General features: G+C 48.9%; 55 non-coding genes across 55 annotated transcripts; all 55 read left to right on the top strand.

Moving 5' to 3' along the window:
• Nucleotides 1-217: 217 nt before the first annotated feature.
• Nucleotides 218-336, top strand: LOC136214741 (5S ribosomal RNA). Its single transcript, XR_010681815.1, has one exon. It is a non-coding gene; the product is annotated as a 5S ribosomal RNA (ribosomal RNA).
• Nucleotides 337-519: 183 nt separating this feature from the next.
• Nucleotides 520-638, top strand: LOC136214640 (5S ribosomal RNA). Its single transcript, XR_010681720.1, has one exon. It is a non-coding gene; the product is annotated as a 5S ribosomal RNA (ribosomal RNA).
• Nucleotides 639-898: 260 nt separating this feature from the next.
• On the top strand, nucleotides 899-1,017 carry LOC136211345 (5S ribosomal RNA). The gene has a single exon (XR_010678552.1). It is a non-coding gene; the product is annotated as a 5S ribosomal RNA (ribosomal RNA).
• A 183-nt stretch (nucleotides 1,018-1,200) lies between these two features.
• On the top strand, nucleotides 1,201-1,319 carry LOC136215268 (5S ribosomal RNA). Its single transcript, XR_010682314.1, has one exon. It is a non-coding gene; the product is annotated as a 5S ribosomal RNA (ribosomal RNA).
• A 182-nt stretch (nucleotides 1,320-1,501) lies between these two features.
• Nucleotides 1,502-1,620, top strand: LOC136211344 (5S ribosomal RNA). Its single transcript, XR_010678551.1, has one exon. It is a non-coding gene; the product is annotated as a 5S ribosomal RNA (ribosomal RNA).
• A 183-nt stretch (nucleotides 1,621-1,803) lies between these two features.
• LOC136215602 (5S ribosomal RNA) lies at nucleotides 1,804-1,922 on the top strand. Its single transcript, XR_010682639.1, has one exon. It is a non-coding gene; the product is annotated as a 5S ribosomal RNA (ribosomal RNA).
• A 183-nt stretch (nucleotides 1,923-2,105) lies between these two features.
• On the top strand, nucleotides 2,106-2,224 carry LOC136213210 (5S ribosomal RNA). Its single transcript, XR_010680335.1, has one exon. It is a non-coding gene; the product is annotated as a 5S ribosomal RNA (ribosomal RNA).
• A 183-nt stretch (nucleotides 2,225-2,407) lies between these two features.
• On the top strand, nucleotides 2,408-2,526 carry LOC136211728 (5S ribosomal RNA). The gene has a single exon (XR_010678920.1). It is a non-coding gene; the product is annotated as a 5S ribosomal RNA (ribosomal RNA).
• Nucleotides 2,527-2,709: 183 nt separating this feature from the next.
• LOC136215702 (5S ribosomal RNA) lies at nucleotides 2,710-2,828 on the top strand. Its single transcript, XR_010682735.1, has one exon. It is a non-coding gene; the product is annotated as a 5S ribosomal RNA (ribosomal RNA).
• Nucleotides 2,829-3,009: 181 nt separating this feature from the next.
• Nucleotides 3,010-3,128, top strand: LOC136211343 (5S ribosomal RNA). Its single transcript, XR_010678550.1, has one exon. It is a non-coding gene; the product is annotated as a 5S ribosomal RNA (ribosomal RNA).
• A 183-nt stretch (nucleotides 3,129-3,311) lies between these two features.
• On the top strand, nucleotides 3,312-3,430 carry LOC136215722 (5S ribosomal RNA). Its single transcript, XR_010682754.1, has one exon. It is a non-coding gene; the product is annotated as a 5S ribosomal RNA (ribosomal RNA).
• A 183-nt stretch (nucleotides 3,431-3,613) lies between these two features.
• LOC136211727 (5S ribosomal RNA) lies at nucleotides 3,614-3,732 on the top strand. Its single transcript, XR_010678919.1, has one exon. It is a non-coding gene; the product is annotated as a 5S ribosomal RNA (ribosomal RNA).
• A 182-nt stretch (nucleotides 3,733-3,914) lies between these two features.
• LOC136213209 (5S ribosomal RNA) lies at nucleotides 3,915-4,033 on the top strand. Its single transcript, XR_010680334.1, has one exon. It is a non-coding gene; the product is annotated as a 5S ribosomal RNA (ribosomal RNA).
• Nucleotides 4,034-4,216: 183 nt separating this feature from the next.
• Nucleotides 4,217-4,335, top strand: LOC136211726 (5S ribosomal RNA). The gene has a single exon (XR_010678918.1). It is a non-coding gene; the product is annotated as a 5S ribosomal RNA (ribosomal RNA).
• Nucleotides 4,336-4,517: 182 nt separating this feature from the next.
• Nucleotides 4,518-4,636, top strand: LOC136215677 (5S ribosomal RNA). The gene has a single exon (XR_010682712.1). It is a non-coding gene; the product is annotated as a 5S ribosomal RNA (ribosomal RNA).
• Nucleotides 4,637-4,819: 183 nt separating this feature from the next.
• On the top strand, nucleotides 4,820-4,938 carry LOC136215601 (5S ribosomal RNA). Its single transcript, XR_010682638.1, has one exon. It is a non-coding gene; the product is annotated as a 5S ribosomal RNA (ribosomal RNA).
• Nucleotides 4,939-5,121: 183 nt separating this feature from the next.
• Nucleotides 5,122-5,240, top strand: LOC136211725 (5S ribosomal RNA). Its single transcript, XR_010678917.1, has one exon. It is a non-coding gene; the product is annotated as a 5S ribosomal RNA (ribosomal RNA).
• A 182-nt stretch (nucleotides 5,241-5,422) lies between these two features.
• LOC136213208 (5S ribosomal RNA) lies at nucleotides 5,423-5,541 on the top strand. Its single transcript, XR_010680333.1, has one exon. It is a non-coding gene; the product is annotated as a 5S ribosomal RNA (ribosomal RNA).
• A 183-nt stretch (nucleotides 5,542-5,724) lies between these two features.
• On the top strand, nucleotides 5,725-5,843 carry LOC136212013 (5S ribosomal RNA). Its single transcript, XR_010679193.1, has one exon. It is a non-coding gene; the product is annotated as a 5S ribosomal RNA (ribosomal RNA).
• Nucleotides 5,844-6,026: 183 nt separating this feature from the next.
• LOC136215733 (5S ribosomal RNA) lies at nucleotides 6,027-6,145 on the top strand. Its single transcript, XR_010682765.1, has one exon. It is a non-coding gene; the product is annotated as a 5S ribosomal RNA (ribosomal RNA).
• Nucleotides 6,146-6,328: 183 nt separating this feature from the next.
• LOC136211724 (5S ribosomal RNA) lies at nucleotides 6,329-6,447 on the top strand. The gene has a single exon (XR_010678916.1). It is a non-coding gene; the product is annotated as a 5S ribosomal RNA (ribosomal RNA).
• Nucleotides 6,448-6,629: 182 nt separating this feature from the next.
• On the top strand, nucleotides 6,630-6,748 carry LOC136215178 (5S ribosomal RNA). Its single transcript, XR_010682225.1, has one exon. It is a non-coding gene; the product is annotated as a 5S ribosomal RNA (ribosomal RNA).
• Nucleotides 6,749-6,930: 182 nt separating this feature from the next.
• LOC136215555 (5S ribosomal RNA) lies at nucleotides 6,931-7,049 on the top strand. Its single transcript, XR_010682594.1, has one exon. It is a non-coding gene; the product is annotated as a 5S ribosomal RNA (ribosomal RNA).
• A 259-nt stretch (nucleotides 7,050-7,308) lies between these two features.
• LOC136214795 (5S ribosomal RNA) lies at nucleotides 7,309-7,427 on the top strand. Its single transcript, XR_010681866.1, has one exon. It is a non-coding gene; the product is annotated as a 5S ribosomal RNA (ribosomal RNA).
• Nucleotides 7,428-7,609: 182 nt separating this feature from the next.
• On the top strand, nucleotides 7,610-7,728 carry LOC136212931 (5S ribosomal RNA). The gene has a single exon (XR_010680070.1). It is a non-coding gene; the product is annotated as a 5S ribosomal RNA (ribosomal RNA).
• A 182-nt stretch (nucleotides 7,729-7,910) lies between these two features.
• LOC136215095 (5S ribosomal RNA) lies at nucleotides 7,911-8,029 on the top strand. The gene has a single exon (XR_010682147.1). It is a non-coding gene; the product is annotated as a 5S ribosomal RNA (ribosomal RNA).
• Nucleotides 8,030-8,212: 183 nt separating this feature from the next.
• On the top strand, nucleotides 8,213-8,331 carry LOC136213354 (5S ribosomal RNA). The gene has a single exon (XR_010680469.1). It is a non-coding gene; the product is annotated as a 5S ribosomal RNA (ribosomal RNA).
• Nucleotides 8,332-8,515: 184 nt separating this feature from the next.
• Nucleotides 8,516-8,634, top strand: LOC136214435 (5S ribosomal RNA). Its single transcript, XR_010681520.1, has one exon. It is a non-coding gene; the product is annotated as a 5S ribosomal RNA (ribosomal RNA).
• Nucleotides 8,635-8,815: 181 nt separating this feature from the next.
• LOC136213947 (5S ribosomal RNA) lies at nucleotides 8,816-8,934 on the top strand. The gene has a single exon (XR_010681048.1). It is a non-coding gene; the product is annotated as a 5S ribosomal RNA (ribosomal RNA).
• Nucleotides 8,935-9,117: 183 nt separating this feature from the next.
• On the top strand, nucleotides 9,118-9,236 carry LOC136212070 (5S ribosomal RNA). Its single transcript, XR_010679246.1, has one exon. It is a non-coding gene; the product is annotated as a 5S ribosomal RNA (ribosomal RNA).
• Nucleotides 9,237-9,419: 183 nt separating this feature from the next.
• LOC136215734 (5S ribosomal RNA) lies at nucleotides 9,420-9,538 on the top strand. Its single transcript, XR_010682766.1, has one exon. It is a non-coding gene; the product is annotated as a 5S ribosomal RNA (ribosomal RNA).
• A 183-nt stretch (nucleotides 9,539-9,721) lies between these two features.
• On the top strand, nucleotides 9,722-9,840 carry LOC136213883 (5S ribosomal RNA). Its single transcript, XR_010680982.1, has one exon. It is a non-coding gene; the product is annotated as a 5S ribosomal RNA (ribosomal RNA).
• Nucleotides 9,841-10,023: 183 nt separating this feature from the next.
• On the top strand, nucleotides 10,024-10,142 carry LOC136212069 (5S ribosomal RNA). Its single transcript, XR_010679245.1, has one exon. It is a non-coding gene; the product is annotated as a 5S ribosomal RNA (ribosomal RNA).
• A 183-nt stretch (nucleotides 10,143-10,325) lies between these two features.
• On the top strand, nucleotides 10,326-10,444 carry LOC136215749 (5S ribosomal RNA). Its single transcript, XR_010682780.1, has one exon. It is a non-coding gene; the product is annotated as a 5S ribosomal RNA (ribosomal RNA).
• A 183-nt stretch (nucleotides 10,445-10,627) lies between these two features.
• Nucleotides 10,628-10,746, top strand: LOC136214164 (5S ribosomal RNA). The gene has a single exon (XR_010681260.1). It is a non-coding gene; the product is annotated as a 5S ribosomal RNA (ribosomal RNA).
• A 182-nt stretch (nucleotides 10,747-10,928) lies between these two features.
• Nucleotides 10,929-11,047, top strand: LOC136214639 (5S ribosomal RNA). Its single transcript, XR_010681719.1, has one exon. It is a non-coding gene; the product is annotated as a 5S ribosomal RNA (ribosomal RNA).
• Nucleotides 11,048-11,306: 259 nt separating this feature from the next.
• Nucleotides 11,307-11,425, top strand: LOC136211745 (5S ribosomal RNA). Its single transcript, XR_010678936.1, has one exon. It is a non-coding gene; the product is annotated as a 5S ribosomal RNA (ribosomal RNA).
• Nucleotides 11,426-11,607: 182 nt separating this feature from the next.
• LOC136212929 (5S ribosomal RNA) lies at nucleotides 11,608-11,726 on the top strand. The gene has a single exon (XR_010680068.1). It is a non-coding gene; the product is annotated as a 5S ribosomal RNA (ribosomal RNA).
• A 182-nt stretch (nucleotides 11,727-11,908) lies between these two features.
• Nucleotides 11,909-12,027, top strand: LOC136215094 (5S ribosomal RNA). The gene has a single exon (XR_010682146.1). It is a non-coding gene; the product is annotated as a 5S ribosomal RNA (ribosomal RNA).
• A 183-nt stretch (nucleotides 12,028-12,210) lies between these two features.
• LOC136212311 (5S ribosomal RNA) lies at nucleotides 12,211-12,329 on the top strand. The gene has a single exon (XR_010679476.1). It is a non-coding gene; the product is annotated as a 5S ribosomal RNA (ribosomal RNA).
• Nucleotides 12,330-12,513: 184 nt separating this feature from the next.
• LOC136213351 (5S ribosomal RNA) lies at nucleotides 12,514-12,632 on the top strand. Its single transcript, XR_010680467.1, has one exon. It is a non-coding gene; the product is annotated as a 5S ribosomal RNA (ribosomal RNA).
• Nucleotides 12,633-12,815: 183 nt separating this feature from the next.
• On the top strand, nucleotides 12,816-12,934 carry LOC136214627 (5S ribosomal RNA). The gene has a single exon (XR_010681708.1). It is a non-coding gene; the product is annotated as a 5S ribosomal RNA (ribosomal RNA).
• A 181-nt stretch (nucleotides 12,935-13,115) lies between these two features.
• On the top strand, nucleotides 13,116-13,234 carry LOC136213946 (5S ribosomal RNA). The gene has a single exon (XR_010681047.1). It is a non-coding gene; the product is annotated as a 5S ribosomal RNA (ribosomal RNA).
• Nucleotides 13,235-13,417: 183 nt separating this feature from the next.
• LOC136212310 (5S ribosomal RNA) lies at nucleotides 13,418-13,536 on the top strand. Its single transcript, XR_010679475.1, has one exon. It is a non-coding gene; the product is annotated as a 5S ribosomal RNA (ribosomal RNA).
• A 184-nt stretch (nucleotides 13,537-13,720) lies between these two features.
• Nucleotides 13,721-13,839, top strand: LOC136214786 (5S ribosomal RNA). The gene has a single exon (XR_010681858.1). It is a non-coding gene; the product is annotated as a 5S ribosomal RNA (ribosomal RNA).
• Nucleotides 13,840-14,023: 184 nt separating this feature from the next.
• Nucleotides 14,024-14,142, top strand: LOC136213476 (5S ribosomal RNA). The gene has a single exon (XR_010680584.1). It is a non-coding gene; the product is annotated as a 5S ribosomal RNA (ribosomal RNA).
• Nucleotides 14,143-14,323: 181 nt separating this feature from the next.
• LOC136213945 (5S ribosomal RNA) lies at nucleotides 14,324-14,442 on the top strand. The gene has a single exon (XR_010681046.1). It is a non-coding gene; the product is annotated as a 5S ribosomal RNA (ribosomal RNA).
• Nucleotides 14,443-14,625: 183 nt separating this feature from the next.
• LOC136212309 (5S ribosomal RNA) lies at nucleotides 14,626-14,744 on the top strand. The gene has a single exon (XR_010679474.1). It is a non-coding gene; the product is annotated as a 5S ribosomal RNA (ribosomal RNA).
• A 184-nt stretch (nucleotides 14,745-14,928) lies between these two features.
• On the top strand, nucleotides 14,929-15,047 carry LOC136214785 (5S ribosomal RNA). Its single transcript, XR_010681857.1, has one exon. It is a non-coding gene; the product is annotated as a 5S ribosomal RNA (ribosomal RNA).
• Nucleotides 15,048-15,231: 184 nt separating this feature from the next.
• LOC136213932 (5S ribosomal RNA) lies at nucleotides 15,232-15,350 on the top strand. Its single transcript, XR_010681030.1, has one exon. It is a non-coding gene; the product is annotated as a 5S ribosomal RNA (ribosomal RNA).
• Nucleotides 15,351-15,531: 181 nt separating this feature from the next.
• Nucleotides 15,532-15,650, top strand: LOC136214368 (5S ribosomal RNA). Its single transcript, XR_010681457.1, has one exon. It is a non-coding gene; the product is annotated as a 5S ribosomal RNA (ribosomal RNA).
• Nucleotides 15,651-15,834: 184 nt separating this feature from the next.
• Nucleotides 15,835-15,953, top strand: LOC136215110 (5S ribosomal RNA). The gene has a single exon (XR_010682161.1). It is a non-coding gene; the product is annotated as a 5S ribosomal RNA (ribosomal RNA).
• A 182-nt stretch (nucleotides 15,954-16,135) lies between these two features.
• LOC136214322 (5S ribosomal RNA) lies at nucleotides 16,136-16,254 on the top strand. Its single transcript, XR_010681413.1, has one exon. It is a non-coding gene; the product is annotated as a 5S ribosomal RNA (ribosomal RNA).
• A 182-nt stretch (nucleotides 16,255-16,436) lies between these two features.
• Nucleotides 16,437-16,555, top strand: LOC136214367 (5S ribosomal RNA). The gene has a single exon (XR_010681456.1). It is a non-coding gene; the product is annotated as a 5S ribosomal RNA (ribosomal RNA).
• A 184-nt stretch (nucleotides 16,556-16,739) lies between these two features.
• On the top strand, nucleotides 16,740-16,858 carry LOC136215644 (5S ribosomal RNA). The gene has a single exon (XR_010682681.1). It is a non-coding gene; the product is annotated as a 5S ribosomal RNA (ribosomal RNA).
• The last annotated feature ends 97 nt before the right edge of the window (nucleotides 16,859-16,955 follow it).

The following is a 16,955-nucleotide window of genomic DNA, read 5'->3' as shown; positions in this document are numbered from 1 at the left end:
TCATACCAGCACTAATGCACCGGATCCCATCAGAACTCCGAAGTCAAACGTGTGCATTTTTTAATTATTTAATTTTTTTTTCACCATGGCGTGCACGTTTTCGAGGCGGGGGTCAGTGTTTGGAGTCCGGAGGCTTGTGCATGCACGTGAAGGATGAGCATACGGGAGAAAGGGGCGCCCAGTATGGAATATATGCTTAGTTTTTGCATGGGATGACGGGTGCGATCATACCAGCACTAATGCACCGGATCCCATCAGTACTCCGAAGTTAAACGTGCTTGGGCAAGAGTAGTACTAAGATGGGTGACCTCTTGGGAAGTCCTCGTGTTGCACCCCCAAACTTTTTTGCAACGTGCATTTTTTAATTATTTACTTTTTTTTTTCACCATGGCGTGCGCGTTTTCGAGGCGGGGGTCAGTGTTTGGGGTCCGGGGGCTTGTGCATGCACGTGAAGGATGAGCATACGGGAGAAAGGGGCGTCCAGTATGGAATATATGCTTAGTTTTTGCATGGGATGACGGGTGCGATCATACCAGCACTAATGCACCGGATCCCATCAGAACTCCGAAGTCAAACGTGCTTGGGCGAGAGTAGTACTAAAATGGGTGACCTGTTGGGAAGTCCTCGTGTTGCACCCCCAAACTTTTTTGCAACGTGCATTTTTTAATTATTTAATTTTTTTTTCACCATGGCGTGCACGTTTTCGAGGCGGGCCCAAACTTTTTTGCAACGTGCATTTTTTAATTATTTAATTTTTTTTTTCACCATGGCGTGCACGTTTTCGAGGCGGGGGTCAGTGTTTGGGGTCCGGGGGCTTGTGCATGCACGTGAAGGATGAGCATACGGGAGAAAGGGGCGCCCAGTATGGAATATATGCTTAGTTTTTGCATGGGTTGACGGGTGCGATCATACCAGCACTAATGCACCGGATCCCATCAGAACTCCGAAGTTAAACGTGCTTGGGCGAGAGTAGTACTAAGATGGGTGACCTCTTGGGAAGTCCTCGTGTTGCACCCCCAAACTTTTTTGCAACGTGCATTTTTTAATTATTTAAATTTTTTTTTCACCATGGCGTGCACGTTTTCGAGGCGGGGGTCAGTGTTTGGGGTCCGGGGGCTTGTGCATGCACGTGAAGGATGAGCATACGGGAGAAAGGGGCGCCCAGTATGGAATATATGCTTAGTTTTTGCATGGGATGACGGGTGCGATCATACCAACACTAATGCACCGGATCCCATCAGAACTCCGAAGTTAAACGCGCTTGGGCGAGAGTAGTACTAAGATGGGCGACCTCTTGGGAAGTCCTCGTGTTGCACCCCCAAACTTTTTTGCAACGTGCATTTTTTAATTATTTAATGTTTTTTTTCACCATGGCGTGCATTTTTCGAGGCGGGGGTCAGTGTTTGGGGTCCGGGGGCTTGTGCATGCACGTGAAGGATGAGCATACGGGAGAAAGGGGCGCCCAGTATGGAATATATGCTTAGTTTTTGCATGGGATGACGGGTGCGATCATACCAGCACTAATGCACCGGATCCCATCAGAACTCCGAAGTTAAACGTGCTTGGGCGAGAGTAGTACTAAGATGGGTGACCTCTTGGGAAGTCCTCGTGTTGCACCCCCAAACTTTTTTGCAACGTGCATTTTTTAATTATTTAAATTTTTTTTTCACCATGGCGTGCACGTTTTCGAGGCGGGGGTCAGTGTTTGGGGTCCGGGGGCTTGTGCATGCACGTGAAGGATGAGCATACGGGAGAAAGGGGCGCCCAATATGGAATATATGCTTAGTTTTTGCATGGGATGACGGGTGCGATCATACCAGCACTAATGCACCGGATCCCATCACAACTCCGAAGTTAAACGCGCTTGGGCGAGAGTAGTACTAAGATGGGCGACCTCTTGGGAAGTCCTCGTGTTGCACCCCCAAACTTTTTTGCCACGTGCATTTTTTAATTATTTAATGTTTTTTTTCACCATGGCGTGCACTTTTTCGAGGCGGGGGTCAGTGTTTGGGGTCCGGGGGCTTGTGCATGCACGTGAAGGATGAGCATAAGGGAGAAAGGGGCGCCCAGTATGGAATATATGCTTAGTTTTTGCATGGGATGACGGGTGCGATCATACCAGCACTAATGCACCGGATCCCATCAGAACTCCGAAGGTAAACGTGCTTGGGCGAGAGTAGTACTAAGATGGGTGACCTCTTGGGAAGTCCTCGTGTTGCACCCCCAAACTTTTTTGCAACGTGCATTTTTTAATTATTTAATTTTTTTTTTCACCATGGCGTGCGCGTTTTCGAGGCGGGGGTCAGTGTTTGGGGTCCGGGGGCTTGTGCATGCACGTGAAGGATGAGCATACGGGAGAAAGGGGCGTCCAGTATGGAATATATGCTTAGTTTTTGCATGGGATGACGGGTGCGATCATACCAGCACTAATGCACCGGATCCCATCAGAACTCCGAAGTTAAACGTGCCTGGGCGAGAGTAGTACTAAGATGGGTGACCTCTTGGGAAGTCCTCGTGTTGCACCCCCAAACTTTTTTGCAACGTGCATTTTTTAATTATTTAAATTTTTTTTTGACCATGGCGTGCACGTTTTCGAGGCGGGGGTCAGTGTTTGGGGTCCGGGGGCTTGTGCATGCACGTGAAGGATGAGCATACGGGAGAAAGGGGCGCCCAATGTGGAATATATGCTTAGTTTTTGCATGGGATGACGGGTGCGATCATACCAGCACTAATGCACTGGATCCCATCACAACTCCGAAGTTAAACGCGCTTGGGCGAGAGTAGTACTAAGATGGGCGACCTCTTGGGAAGTCCTCGTGTTGCACCCCCAAGCTTTTTTGCAACGTGCATTTTTTAATTATTTAATGTTTTTTTCCCCATGGCGTGCATTTTTCGAGGCGGGGGTCAGTGTTTGGGGTCCGGGGGCTTGTGCATGCACGTGAAGGATGAGCATACGGGAGAAAGGGGCGCCCAGTATGGAATATATGCTTAGTTTTTGCATGGGATGACGGGTGCGATCATACCAGCACTAATGCACCGGATCCCATCAGAACTCCGAAGTTAAACGTGCTTGGGCGAGAGTAGTACTAAGATGGGTGACCTCTTGGGAAGTCCTCGTGTTGCACCCCCAAACTTTTTTGCAACGTGCATTTTTTAATTATTTAAATTTTTTTTTCACCATGGCGTGCACGTTTTCGAGGCGGGGGTCAGTGTTTGGGGTCCGGGGGCTTGTGCATGCACGTGAAGGATGAGCATACGGGAGAAAGGGGCGCCCAATATGGAATATATGCTTAGTTTTTGCATGGGATGACGGGTGCGATCATACCAGCACTAATGCACCGGATCCCATCACAACTTCGAAGTTAAACGCGCTTGGGCGAGAGTAGTACTAAGATGGGCGACCTCTTGGGAAGTCCTCGTGTTGCACCCCCAAACTTTTTTGCCACGTGCATTTTTTAATTATTTAATGTTTTTTTTCACCATGGCGTGCACTTTTTCGAGGCGGGGGTCAGTGTTTGGGGTCCGGGGGCTTGTGCATGCACGTGAAGGATGAGCATACGGGAGAAAGGGGCGCCCAGTATGGAATATATGCTTAGTTTTTGCATGGGATGACGGGTGCGATCATACCAGCACTAATGCACCGGATCCCATCAGAACTCCGAAGTTAAACGTGCCTGGGCGAGAGTAGTACTAAGATGGGTGACCTCTTGGGAAGTCCTCGTGTTGCACCCCCAAACTTTTTTGCAACGTGCATTTTTTAATTATTTATTTTTTTTTTCACCATGGCGTGCACGTTTTCGAGGCGGGGGTCAGTGTTTGGGGTCCGGAGGCTTGTGCATGCACGTGAAGGATGAGCATACGGGAGAAAGGGGCGCCCAGTATGGAATATATGCTTAGTTTTTGCATGGGATGACGGGTGCGATCATACCAGCACTAATGCACCGGATCCCATCAGAACTCCGAAGGTAAACGTGCTTGGGCGAGAGTAGTACTAAGATGGGTGACCTCTTGGGAAGTCCTCGTGTTGCACCCCCAAACTTTTTTGCAACGTGCATTTTTTAATTATTTAATTTTTTTTTTCACCATGCCGTGCGCGTTTTCGAGGCGGGGGTCAGTGTTTGGGGTCCGGGGGCTTGTGCATGCACGTGAAGGATGAGCATACGGGAGAAAGGGGCGTCCAGTATGGAATATATGCTTAGTTTTTGCATGGGATGACGGGTGCGATCATACCAGCACTAATGCACCGGATCCCATCAGAACTCCGAAGTTAAACGTGCCTGGGCGAGAGTAGTACTAAGATGGGTGACCTCTTGGGAAGTCCTCGTGTTGCACCCCCAAACTTTTTTGCAACGTGCATTTTTTAATTATTTAAATTTTTTTTTGACCATGGCGTGCACGTTTCGAGGCGGGGGTCAGTGTTTGGGGTCCGGGGGCTTGTGCATGCACGTGAAGGATGAGCATACGGGAGAAAGGGGCGCCCAATGTGGAATATATGCTTAGTTTTTGCATGGGATGACGGGTGCGATCATACCAGCACTAATGCACTGGATCCCATCACAACTCCGAAGTTAAACGCGCTTGGGCGAGAGTAGTACTAAGATGGGCGACCTCTTGGGAAGACCTCGTGTTGCACCCCCAAACTTTTTTGCAACGTGCATTTTTTAATTATTTAATGTTTTTTTTCACCATGGCGTGCACGTTTTCGAGGCGGGGGTCAGTGTTTGGGGTCCGGGGGCTTGTGCATGCACGTGAAGGATGAGCATACGGGAGAAAGGGGCGCCCAGTATGGAATATATGCTTAGTTTTTGCATGGGATGACGGGTGCGATCATACCAGCACTAATGCACCGGATCCCATCACAACTCCGAAGTTAAACGCGCTTGGGCGAGAGTAGTACTAAGATGGGCGACCTCTTGGGAAGTCCTCGTGTTGCACCCCCAAACTTTTTTGCCACGTGCATTTTTTAATTATTTAATGTTTTTTTTCACCATGGCGTGCACTTTTTCGAGGCGGGGGTCAGTGTTTGGGGTCCGGGGGCTTGTGCATGCACGTGAAGGATGAGCATACGGGAGAAAGGGGCGCCCAGTATGGAATATATGCTTAGTTTTTGCATGGGATGACGGGTGCGATCATACCAGCACTAATGCACCGGATCCCATCAGAACTCCGAAGTTAAACGTGCCTGGGCGAGAGTAGTACTAAGATGGGTGACCTCTTGGGAAGTCCTCGTGTTGCACCCCCAAACTTTTTTGCAACGTGCATTTTTTAATTATTTAATTTTTTTTTCACCATGGCGTGCACGTTTTCGAGGCGGGGGTCAGTGTTTGGGGTCCGGAGGCTTGTGCATGCACGTGAAGGATGAGCATACGGGAGAAAGGGGCGCCCAGTATGGAATATATGCTTAGTTTTTGCATGGGATGACGGGTGCGATCATACCAGCACTAATGCACCGGATCCCATCAGAACTCCGAAGGTAAACGTGCTTGGGCGAGAGTAGTACTAAGATGGGTGACCTCTTGGGAAGTCCTCGTGTTGCACCCCCAAACTTTTTTGCAACGTGCATTTTTTAATTATTTAATTTTTTTTTTCACCATGGCGTGCGCGTTTTCGAGGCGGGGGTCAGTGTTTGGGGTCCGGGGGCTTGTGCATGCACGTGAAGGATGAGCATACGGGAGAAAGGGGCGTCCAGTATGGAATATATGCTTAGTTTTTGCATGGGATGACGGGTGCGATCATACCAGCACTAATGCACCGGATCCCATCAGAACTCCGAAGCTAAACGTGCCTGGGCGAGAGTAGTACTAAGATGGGTGACCTCTTGGGAAGTCCTCGTGTTGCACCCCCAAACTTTTTTGCAACGTGCATTTTTTAATTATTTAAATTTTTTTTTGACCATGGCGTGCACGTTTTCGAGGCGGGGGTCAGTGTTTGGGGTCCGGGGACTTGTGCATGCACGTGAAGGATGAGCATACGGGAGAAAGGGGCGCCCAATGTGGAATATATGCTTAGTTTTTGCATGGGATGACGGGTGCGATCATACCAGCACTAATGCACTGGATCCCATCACAACTCCGAAGTTAAACGCGCTTGGGCGAGAGTAGTACTAAGATGGGCGACCTATTGGGAAGACCTCGTGTTGCACCCCCAAACTTTTTTGCAACGTGCATTTTTTAATTATTTAATGTTTTTTTTCACCATGGCGTGCACGTTTTCGAGGCGGGGGTCAGTGTTTGGGGTCCGGGGGCTTGTGCATGCACGTGAAGGATGAGCATACGGGAGAAAGGGGCGCCCAGTATGGAATATATGCTTAGTTTTTGCATGGGATGACGGGTGCGATCATACCAGCACTAATGCACCGGATCCCATCAGAACTCCGAAGTTAAACGTGCCTGGGCGAGAGTAGTACTAAGATGGGTGACCTCTTGGGAAGTCCTCGTGTTGCACCCCCAAACTTTTTTGCAACGTGCATTTTTTAATTATTTAATTTTTTTTTCACCATGGCGTGCTCGTTTTCGAGGCGGGGGTCAGTGTTTGGGGTCCGGAGGCTTGTGCATGCACGTGAAGGATGAGCATACGGGAGAAAGGGGCGCCCGGTATGGAATATATGCTTAGTTTTTGCATGGGATGACGGGTGCGATCATACCAGCACTAATGCACTGGATCCCATCAGTACTCCGAAGGTAAACGTGCTTGGGCGAGAGTAGTACTAAGATGGGTGACCTCTTGGGAAGTCCTCGTGTTGCACCCCCAAACTTTTTGCAACGTGCATTTTTTAATTATTTAATTTTTTTTTTCACCATGGCGTGCGCGTTTTCGAGGCGGGGGTCAGTGTTTGGGGTCCGGGGGCTTGTGCATGCACGTGAAGGATGAGCATACGGGAGAAAGGGGCGTCCAGTATGGAATATATGCTTAGTTTTTGCATGGGATGACGGGTGCGATCATACCAGCACTAATGCACCGGATCCCATCAGAACTCCGAAGTCAAACGTGCTTGTGCGAGAGTAGTACTAAAATGGGTGACCTGTTGGGAAGTCCTCGTGTTGCACCCCCAAACTTTTTTACAACGTGCATTTTTTAATTATTTAATTTTTTTTTCACCATGGCGTGCACGTTTTCGAGGCGGGCCCAAACTTTTTTACAACGTGCATTTTTTAATTATTTAATTTTTTTTTCACCATGGCGTGCACGTTTTCGAGGCGGGGGTCAGTGTTTGGGGTCAGGGGGCTTGTGCATGCACGTGAAGGATGAGCATACGGGAGAAAGGGGCGCCCAGTATGGAATATATGCTTAGTTTTTGCATGGGATGACGGGTGCGATCATACCAGCACTAATGCACCGGATCCCATCAGAACTCCGAAGCTAAACGTGCTTGGGGGAGAGTAGTACTAAGATGGGTGACCTCTTGGGAAGTCCTCGTGTTGCACCCCCAAACTTTTTTGCAACGTGCATTTTTTAATTATTTAATTTTTTTTTCACCATGGCGTGCACGTTTTCGAGGCGGGGGTCAGTGTTTGGGGTCCGGGGGCTTGTGCATGCACGTGAAGGATGAGCATACGGGAGAAAGGGGCGCCCAGTATGGAATATATGCTTAGTTTTTGCATGGGATGACGGGTGCGATCATACCAGCACTAATGCACCGGATCCCATCAGAACTCCGAAGATAAACGTGCTTGGGCGAGAGTAGTACTAAGATGGGTGACCTCTTGGGAAGTCCTCGTGTTGCACCCCCAAACTTTTTTACAACGTGCATTTTTTAATTATTTAAATTTTTTTTCACCATGGCGTGCACGTTTTCGAGGCGGGGGTCAGTGTTTGGGGTCCGGGGGCTTGTGCATGCACGTGAAGGATGAGCATACGGGAGAAAGGGGCGCCCAGTATGGAATATATGCTTAGTTTTTGCATGGGATGACGGGCGCGATCATACCAGCACTAATGCACCGGATCCCATCAGAACTCCGAAGTTAAACGCGCTTGGGCGAGAGTAGTACTAAGATGGGCGACCTCTTGGGAAGTCCTCGTGTTGCACCCCCAAAGTTTTTTGCAACGTGCATTTTTTAATTATTTAATGTTTTTTTTCACCATGGCGTGCACGTTTTCGAGGCGGGGGTCAGTGTTTGGGGTCCGGGGGCTTGTGCATGCATGTGAAGGATGAGCATACGGGAGAAAGGGGCGCCCAGTATGGAATATATGCTTAGTTTTTGCATGGGATGACGGGTGCGATCATACCAGCACTAATGCACCGGATCCCATCAGAACTCCGAAGTTAAACGCGCTTGGGCGAGAGTAGTACTAAGATGGGTGACCTCTTGGGAAGTCCTCGTGTTGCACCCCCAAACTTTTTTGCAACGTGCATTTTTTAATTATTTAAATTTTTTTTTTCACCATGGCGTGCACGTTTTCGAGGCGGGGGTCAGTGTTTGGGGTCCGGGGGCTTGTGCATGCACGTGAAGGATGAGCATACGGGAGAAAGGGGCGCCCAGTATGGAATATATGCTTAGTTTTTGCATGGGATGACCGGTGCGATAATACCAGCACTAATGCACCGGATCCCATCAGAACTCCGAAGTTAAACGTGCTTGGGCGAGAGTAGTACTAAGATGGGTGACCTCTTGGGAAGTCCTCGTGTTGCACCCCCAAACTTTTTTACAACGTGCATTTTTTAATTATTTATTTTTTTTTCACCATGGCGTGCACGTTTTCGAGGCGGGGGTCAGTGTTTGGGGTCCAGGGGCTTGTGCATGCACGTGAAGGATGAGCATACGGGAGAAAGGGGCGCCCAGTATAGAATATATGCTTAGTTTTTGCATGGGATGACGGGTGCGATCATACCAGCACTAATGCACCGGATCCCATCAGAACTCCGAAGTTAAACGCGCTTGGGCGAGAGTAGTACTAAGATGGGCGACCTCTTGGGAAGTCCTCGTGTTGCACCCCCAAACTTTTTTGCAACGTGCATTTTTTAATTATTTAATGTTTTTTTTCACCATGGCGTGCACGTTTTCGAGGCGGGGGTCAGTGTTTGGGGTCCGGGGGCTTGTGCATGCACGTGAAGGATGAGCATACAGGAGAAAGGGGCGCCCAGTATGGAATATATGCTTAGTTTTTGCATGGGATGACGGGTGCGATCATACCAGCACTAATGCACCGGATCCCATCAGAACTCCGAAGTGAAACGTGCTTGGGCGAGAGTAGTACTAAGATGGGTGACCTCTTGGGAAGTCCTCGTGTTGCACCCCCAAACTTTTTTGCAACGTGCATTTTTTAATTATTTAAATTTTTTTTTGACCATGGCGTGCACGTTTTCGAGGCGGGGGTCAGTGTTTGGGGTCCGGGGGCTTGTGCATGCACGTGAAGGATGAGCATACGGGAGAAAGGGGCGCCCAATGTGGAATATATGCTTAGTTTTTGCATGGGATGACGAGTGCGATCATACCAGCACTAATGCACTGGATCCCATCACAACTCCGAAGTTAAACGCGCTTGGGCGAGAGTAGTACTAAGATGGGCGACCTCTTGGGAAGACCTCGTGTTGCACCCCCAAACTTTTTTGCAACGTGCATTTTTTAATTATTTAATGTTTTTTTTCACCATGGCGTGCACGTTTTCGAGGCGGGGGTCAGTGTTTGGGGTCCGGGGGCTTGTGCATGCACGTGAAGGATGAGCATACGGGAGAAAGGGGCGCCCAGTATGGAATATATGCTTAGTTTTTGCATGGGATGACCGGTGCGATCATACCAGCACTAATGCACCGGATCCCATCAGAACTCCGAAGTTAAACGTGCCTGGGCGAGAGTAGTACTAAGATGGGTGACCTCTTGGGAAGTCCTCGTGTTGCACCCCCAAACTTTTTTGCAACGTGCATTTTTTAATTATTTAATGTTTTTTTTCACCATGGCGTGCACGTTTTCGAGGCGGGGGTCAGTGTTTGGGGTCCGGAGGCTTGTGCATGCACGTGAAGGATGAGCATACGGGAGAAAGGGGCGCCCAGTATGGAATATATGCTTAGTTTTTGCATGGGATGACGGGTGCGATCATACCAGCACTAATGCACCGGATCCCATCAGAACTCCGAAGTGAAACGTGCTTGGGCGAGAGTAGTACTAAGATGGGTGACCTCTTGGGAAGTCCTCGTGTTGCACCCCCAAACTTTTTTGCAACGTGCATTTTTTAATTATTTAAATTTTTTTTTGACCATGGCGTGCACGTTTTCGAGGCGGGGGTCAGTGTTTGGAGTCCGGGGGCTTGTGCATGCACGTGAAGGATGAGCATACGGGAGAAAGGGGCGCCCAATGTGGAATATATGCTTAGTTTTTGCATGGGATGACGGGTGCGATCATACCAGCACTAATGCACTGGATCCCATCACAACTCCGAAGTTAAACGCGCTTGGGCGAGAGTAGTACTAAGATTGGCGACCTCTTGGGAAGACCTCGTGTTGCACCCCCAAACTTTTTTGCAACGTGCATTTTTTAATTATTTAATGTTTTTTTTCAACATGGCGTGCACGTTTTCGAGGCGGGGGTCAGTGTTTGGGGTCCGGGGGCTTGTGCATGCACGTGAAGGATGAGCATACGGGAGAAAGGGGCGCCCAGTATGGAATATATGCTTAGTTTTTGCATGGGATGACGGGTGCGATCATACCAGCACTAATGCACTGGATCCCATCAGAACTCCGAAGGTAAACGTGCTTGGGCGAGAGTAGTACTAAGATGGGTGACCTCTTGGGAAGTCCTCGTGTTGCACCCCCAAACTTTTTGCAACGTGCATTTTTTAATTATTTACTTTTTTTTTTCACCATGGCGTGCGCGTTTTCGAGGCGGGGGTCAGTGTTTGGGGTCCGGGGGCTTGTGCATGCACGTGAAGGATGAGCATACGGGAGAAAGGGGCGTCCAGTATGGAATATATGCTTAGTTTTTGCATGGGATGACGGGTGCGATCATACCAGCACTAATGCACCGGATCCCATCAGAACTCCGAAGTCAAACGTGCTTGGGCGAGAGTAGTACTAAAATGGGTGACCTGTTGGGAAGTCCTCGTGTTGCACCCCCAAACTTTTTTACAACGTGCATTTTTTAATTATTTAATTTTTTTTTCACCATGGCGTGCACGTTTTCGAGGCGGGCCCAAACTTTTTTACAACGTGCATTTTTTAATTATTTAATTTTTTTTTCACCATGGCCTGCACGTTTTCGAGGCGGGGGTCAGTGTTTGGGGTCCGGGGGCTTGTGCATGCACGTGAAGGATGAGCATACGGGAGAAAGGGGCGCCCAGTATGGAATATATGCTTAGTTTTTGCATGGGATGACGGGTGCGATCATACCAGCACTAATGCACCGGATCCCATCAGAACTCCGAAGCTAAACGTGCTTGGGCGAGAGTAGTACTAAGATGGGTGACCTCTTGGGAAGTCCTCGTGTTGCACCCCCAAACTTTTTTGCAACGTGCATTTTTTAATTATTTAATTTTTTTTTCACCACGGCGTGCACGTTTTCGAGGCGGGGGTCAGTGTTTGGGGTCCGGGGGCTTGTGCATGCACGTGAAGGATGAGCATACGGGAGAAAGGGGCGCCCAGTATGGAATATATGCTTAGTTTTTGCATGGGATGACGGGTGCGATCATACCAGCACTAATGCACCGGATCCCATCAGAACTCCGAAGATAAACGTGCTTGGGCGAGAGTAGTACTAAGATGGGTGACCTCTTGGGAAGTCCTCGTGTTGCACCCCCAAACTTTTTTACAACGTGCATTTTTTAATTATTTAAATTTTTTTTCACCATGGCGTGCACGTTTTCGAGGCGGGGGTCAGTGTTTGGGGTCCGGGGGCTTGTGCATGCACGTGAAGGATGAGCATACGGGAGAAAGGGGCGCCCAGTATGGAATATATGCTTAGTTTTTGCATGGGATGACGGGCGCGATCATACCAGCACTAATGCACCGGATCCCATCAGAACTCCGAAGTTAAACGCGCTTGGGCGAGAGTAGTACTAAGATGGGCGACCTCTTGGGAAGTCCTCGTGTTGCACCCCCAAACTTTTTTGCAACGTGCATTTTTTAATTATTTAATGTTTTTTTTCACCATGGCGTGCACGTTTTCGAGGCGGGGGTCAGTGTTTGGGGTCCGGGGGCTTGTGCATGCATGTGAAGGATGAGCATACGGGAGAAAGGGGCGCCCAGTATGGAATATATGCTTAGTTTTTGCATGGGATGACGGGTGCGATCATACCAGCACTAATGCACCGGATCCCATCAGAACTCCGAAGTAAAACGTGCTTGGGCGAGAGTAGTACTAAGATGGGTGACCTCTTGGGAAGTCCTCGTGTTGCACCCCCAAACTTTTTTGCAACGTGCATTTTTTAATTATTTAAATTTTTTTTTTCACCATGGCGTGCACGTTTTCGAGGAGGGGGTCAGTGTTTGGGGTCCGGGGGCTTGTGCATGCACGTGAAGGATGAGCATACGGGAGAAAGGGGCGCCCAGTATGGAATATATGCTTAGTTTTTGCATGGGATGACGGGTGCGATCATACCAGCACTAATGCACCGGATCCCATCAGAACTCCGAAGTTAAACGCGCTTGGGCGAGAGTAGTACTAAGATGGGTGACCTCTTGGGAAGTCCTCGTGTTGCACCCCCAAACTTTTTTGCAACGTGCATTTTTTAATTATTTAATTTTTTTTTTCACCATGGCGTGCACGTTTTCGAGGCGGGGGTCAGTGTTTGGGGTCCGGGGGCTTGTGCATGCACGTGAAGGATGAGCATACGGGAGAAAGGGGCGCCCAGTATGGAATATATGCTTAGTTTTTGCATGGGATGACCAGTGCGATCATACCAGCACTAATGCACCGGATCCCATCAGAACTCCGAAGTTAAACGTGCTTGGGCGAGAGTAGTACTAAGATGGGTGACCTCTTGGGAAGTCCTCGTGTTGCACCCCCAAACTTTTTTACAACGTGCATTTTTTAATTATTTATTTTTTTTTCACCATGGCGTGCACGTTTTCGAGGCGGGGGTCAGTGTTTGGGGTCCGGGGGCTTGTGCATGCACGTGAAGGATGAGCATACGGGAGAAAGGGGCGCCCAGTATGGAATATATGCTTAGTTTTTGCATGGGATGACGGGTGCGATCATACCAGCACTAATGCACCGGATCCCATCAGAACTCCGAAGTTAAACGCGCTTGGGCGAGAGTAGTACTAAGATGGGCGACCTCTTGGGAAGTCCTCGTGTTGCACCCCCAAACTTTTTTGCAACGTGCATTTTTTAATTATTTAATGTTTTTTTTCACCATGGCGTGCACGTTTTCGAGGCGGGGGTCAGTGTTTGGGGTCCGGGGGCTTGTGCATGCATGTGAAGGATGAGCATACGGGAGAAAGGGGCGCCCAGTATGGAATATATGCTTAGTTTTTGCATGGGATGACGGGTGCGATCATACCAGCACTAATGCACCGGATCCCATCAGAACTCCGAAGTAAAACGTGCTTGGGCGAGAGTAGTACTAAGATGGGTGACCTCTTGGGAAGTCCTCGTGTTGCACCCCCAAACTTTTTTGCAACGTGCATTTTTTAATTATTTAAATTTTTTTTTTCACCATGGCGTGCACGTTTTCGAGGCGGGGGTCAGTGTTTGGGGTCCGGGGGCTTGTGCATGCACGTGAAGGATGAGCATACGTGAGAAAGGGGCGCCCAGTATGGAATATATGCTTAGTTTTTGCATGGGATGATGGGTGCGATCATACCAGCACTAATGCACCGGATCCCATCAGAACTCCGAAGTTAAACACGCTTGGGCGAGAGTAGTACTAAGATGGGTGACCTCTTGGGAAGTCCTCGTGTTGCACCCCCAAACTTTTTTGCAACGTGCATTTTTTAATTATTTAATTTTTTTTTTTCACCATGGCGTGCACGTTTTCGAGGCGGGGGTCAGTGTTTGGGGTCCGGGGGCTTGTGCATGCACGTGAAGGATGAGCATACGGGAGAAAGGGGCGCCCAGTATGGAATATATGCTTAGTTTTTGCATGGGATGACCGGTGCGATCATACCAGCACTAATGCACCGGATCCCATCAGAACTCCGAAGTTAAACGTGCTTGGGCGAGAGTAGTACTAAGATGGGTGACCTCTTGGGAAGTCCTCGTGTTGCACCCCTAAACTTTTTTACAACGTGCATTTTTTAATTATTTATTTTTTTTTCACCATGGCGTGCACGTTTTCGAGGCGGGGGTCAGTGTTTGGGGTCCGGGGGCTTGTGCATGCACGTGAAGGATGAGCATACGGGAGAAAGGGGCGCCCAGTATGGAATATATGCTTAGTTTTTGCATGGGATGACGGGTGCGATCATACCAGCACTAATGCACCGGATCCCATCAGAACTCCGAAGTTAAACGCGCTTGGGCGAGAGTAGTACTAAGATGGGCGACCTCTTGGGAAGTCCTCGTGTTGCACCCCCAAACTTTTTTGCAACGTGCATTTTTTAATTATTTAATGTTTTTTTTCACCATGGCGTGCACGTTTTCGAGGCGGGGGTCAGTGTTTGGGGTCCGGGGGCTTGTGCATGCATGTGAAGGATGAGCATACGGGAGAAAGGGGCGCCCAGTATGGAATATATGCTTAGTTTTTGCATGGGATGACGGGTGCGATCATACCAGCACTAATGCACCGGATCCCATCAGAACTCCGAAGTAAAACGTGCTTGGGCGAGAGTAGTACTAAGATGGGTGACCTCTTGGGAAGTCCTCGTGTTGCACCCCCAAACTTTTTTGCAACGTGCATTTTTTAATTATTTAAATTTTTTTTTTCACCATGGCGTGCACGTTTTCGAGGCGGGGGTCAGTGTTTGGGGTCCGGGGGCTTGTGCATGCACGTGAAGGATGAGCATACGGGAGAAAGGGGCGCCCAGTATGGAATATATGCTTAGTTTTTGCATGGGATGATGGGTGCGATCATACCAGCACTAATGCACCGGATCCCATCAGAACTCCGAAGTTAAACACGCTTGGGCGAGAGTAGTACTAAGATGGGTGACCTCTTGGGAAGTCCTCGTGTTGCACCCCCAAACTTTTTTGCAACGTGCATTTTTTAATTATTTAATTTTTTTTTTTCACCATGGCGTGCACGTTTTCGAGGCGGGGGTCAGTGTTTGGGGTCCGGGGGCTTGTGCATGCACGTGAAGGATGAGCATACGGGAGAAAGGGGCGCCCAGTATGGAATATATGCTTAGTTTTTGCATGGGATGACCGGTGCGATCATACCAGCACTAATGCACCGGATCCCATTAGAACTCCGAAGTTAAACGTGCTTGGGCGAGAGTAGTACTAAGATGGGTGACCTCTTGGGAAGTCCTCGTGTTGCACCCCTAAACTTTTTTACAACGTGCATTTTTTAATTATTTATTTTTTTTTCACCATGGCGTGCACGTTTTCGAGGCGGGGGTCAGTGTTTGGGGTCCGGGGGCTTGTGCATGCACGTGAAGGATGAGCATACGGGAGAAAGGGGCGCCCAGTATGGAATATATGCTTAGTTTTTGCATGGGATGACGGGTGCGATCATACCAGCACTAATGCACCGGATCCCATCAGAACTCCGAAGATAAACGTGCTTGGGCGAGAGTAGTACTAAGATGGGTGACCTCTTGGGAAGTCCTCGTGTTGCACGCCCAAACGTTTTTGCAACGTGCATTTTTTAATTATTTAAATTTTTTTTTTCACCATGGCGTGCACGTTTTCGAGGCGGGGGTCAGTGTTTGGGGTCCGGGGGCTTGTGCATGCACGTGAAGGATGAGCATACGGGAGAAAGGGGCGCCCAGTATGGAATATATGCTTAGTTTTTGCATGGGATGACGGGTCCGATCATACCAGCACTAATGCACCGGATCCCATCAGAACTTCGAAGTTAAACGTGCTTGGGCGAGAGTAGTACTAAGATGGGTGACCTCTTGGGAAGTCCTCGTGTTGCACCCCCAAACTTTTTTACAACGTGCATTTTTTAATTATTTAATTTTTTTTTCACCATGGCGTGCACGTTTTCGAGGCGGGGGTCAGTGTTTGGGGTCCGGGGGCTTGTTCATGCACGTGAAGGATGAGCATACGGGAGAAAGGGGCGCCCAGTATGGAATATATGCTTAGTTTTTGCATGGGATGATGGGTGCGATCATACCAGCACTAATGCACCGGATCCCATCAGAACTTCGAAGTAAAACGTGCTTGGGCGAGAGTAGTACTAAGATGGGTGACCTCTTGGGAAGTCCTCGTGTTGCACCCCCAAACTTTTTTGCAACGTGCATTTTTTAATTATTTAATTTTTTTTTCACCATGGCGTGCACGTTTTCGAGGCGGGGGTTAGTGTTTGGGGTCCGGGGGCTTGTGCATGCACGTGAAGGATGAGCATACGGGAGAAAGGGGCGCCCAGTATGGAATATATGCTTAGTTTTTGCATGGGATGACGGGTGCGATCATACCAGCACTAATGCACCGGATCCCATCAGAACTCCGAAGATAAACGTGCTTGGGCGAGAGTAGTACTAAGATGGGTGACCTCTTGGGAAGTCCTCGTGTTGCACGCCCAAACGTTTTTGCAACGTGCATTTTTTAATTATTTAAATTTTTTTTTTCACCATGGCGTGCACGTTTTCGAGGCGGGGGTCAGTGTTTGGGGTCCGGGGGCTTGTGCATGCACGTGAAGGATGAGCATACGGGAGAAAGGGGCGCCCAGTATGGAATATATGCTTAGTTTTTGCATGGGATGACGGGTGCGATCATACCAGCACTAATGCACTGGATCCCATCAGAACTCCGAAGATAAACGCGCTTGGGCGATAGTAGTACTAAGATGGGTGACCTCTTGGGAAGTCCTCGTGTTGCACCCCCAAACTTTTTTGCAACGTGCATTTTTTAATTATTTAATTTTTTTTTTCACCATGGCGTGCACGTTTTCGAGGCGGGGGTCAGTGTTTGGGGTCCGGG

This window comes from Euphorbia lathyris, chromosome 1 (genome assembly GCF_963576675.1).
Source record: "Euphorbia lathyris chromosome 1, ddEupLath1.1, whole genome shotgun sequence".
In the NCBI taxonomy this organism is placed as follows: Eukaryota; Viridiplantae; Streptophyta; class Magnoliopsida; order Malpighiales; family Euphorbiaceae; genus Euphorbia; species Euphorbia lathyris.
The sequence above is the reverse complement of the archived record's forward strand: the minus strand, read 5'-3'. Positions and strand labels throughout refer to the sequence as shown.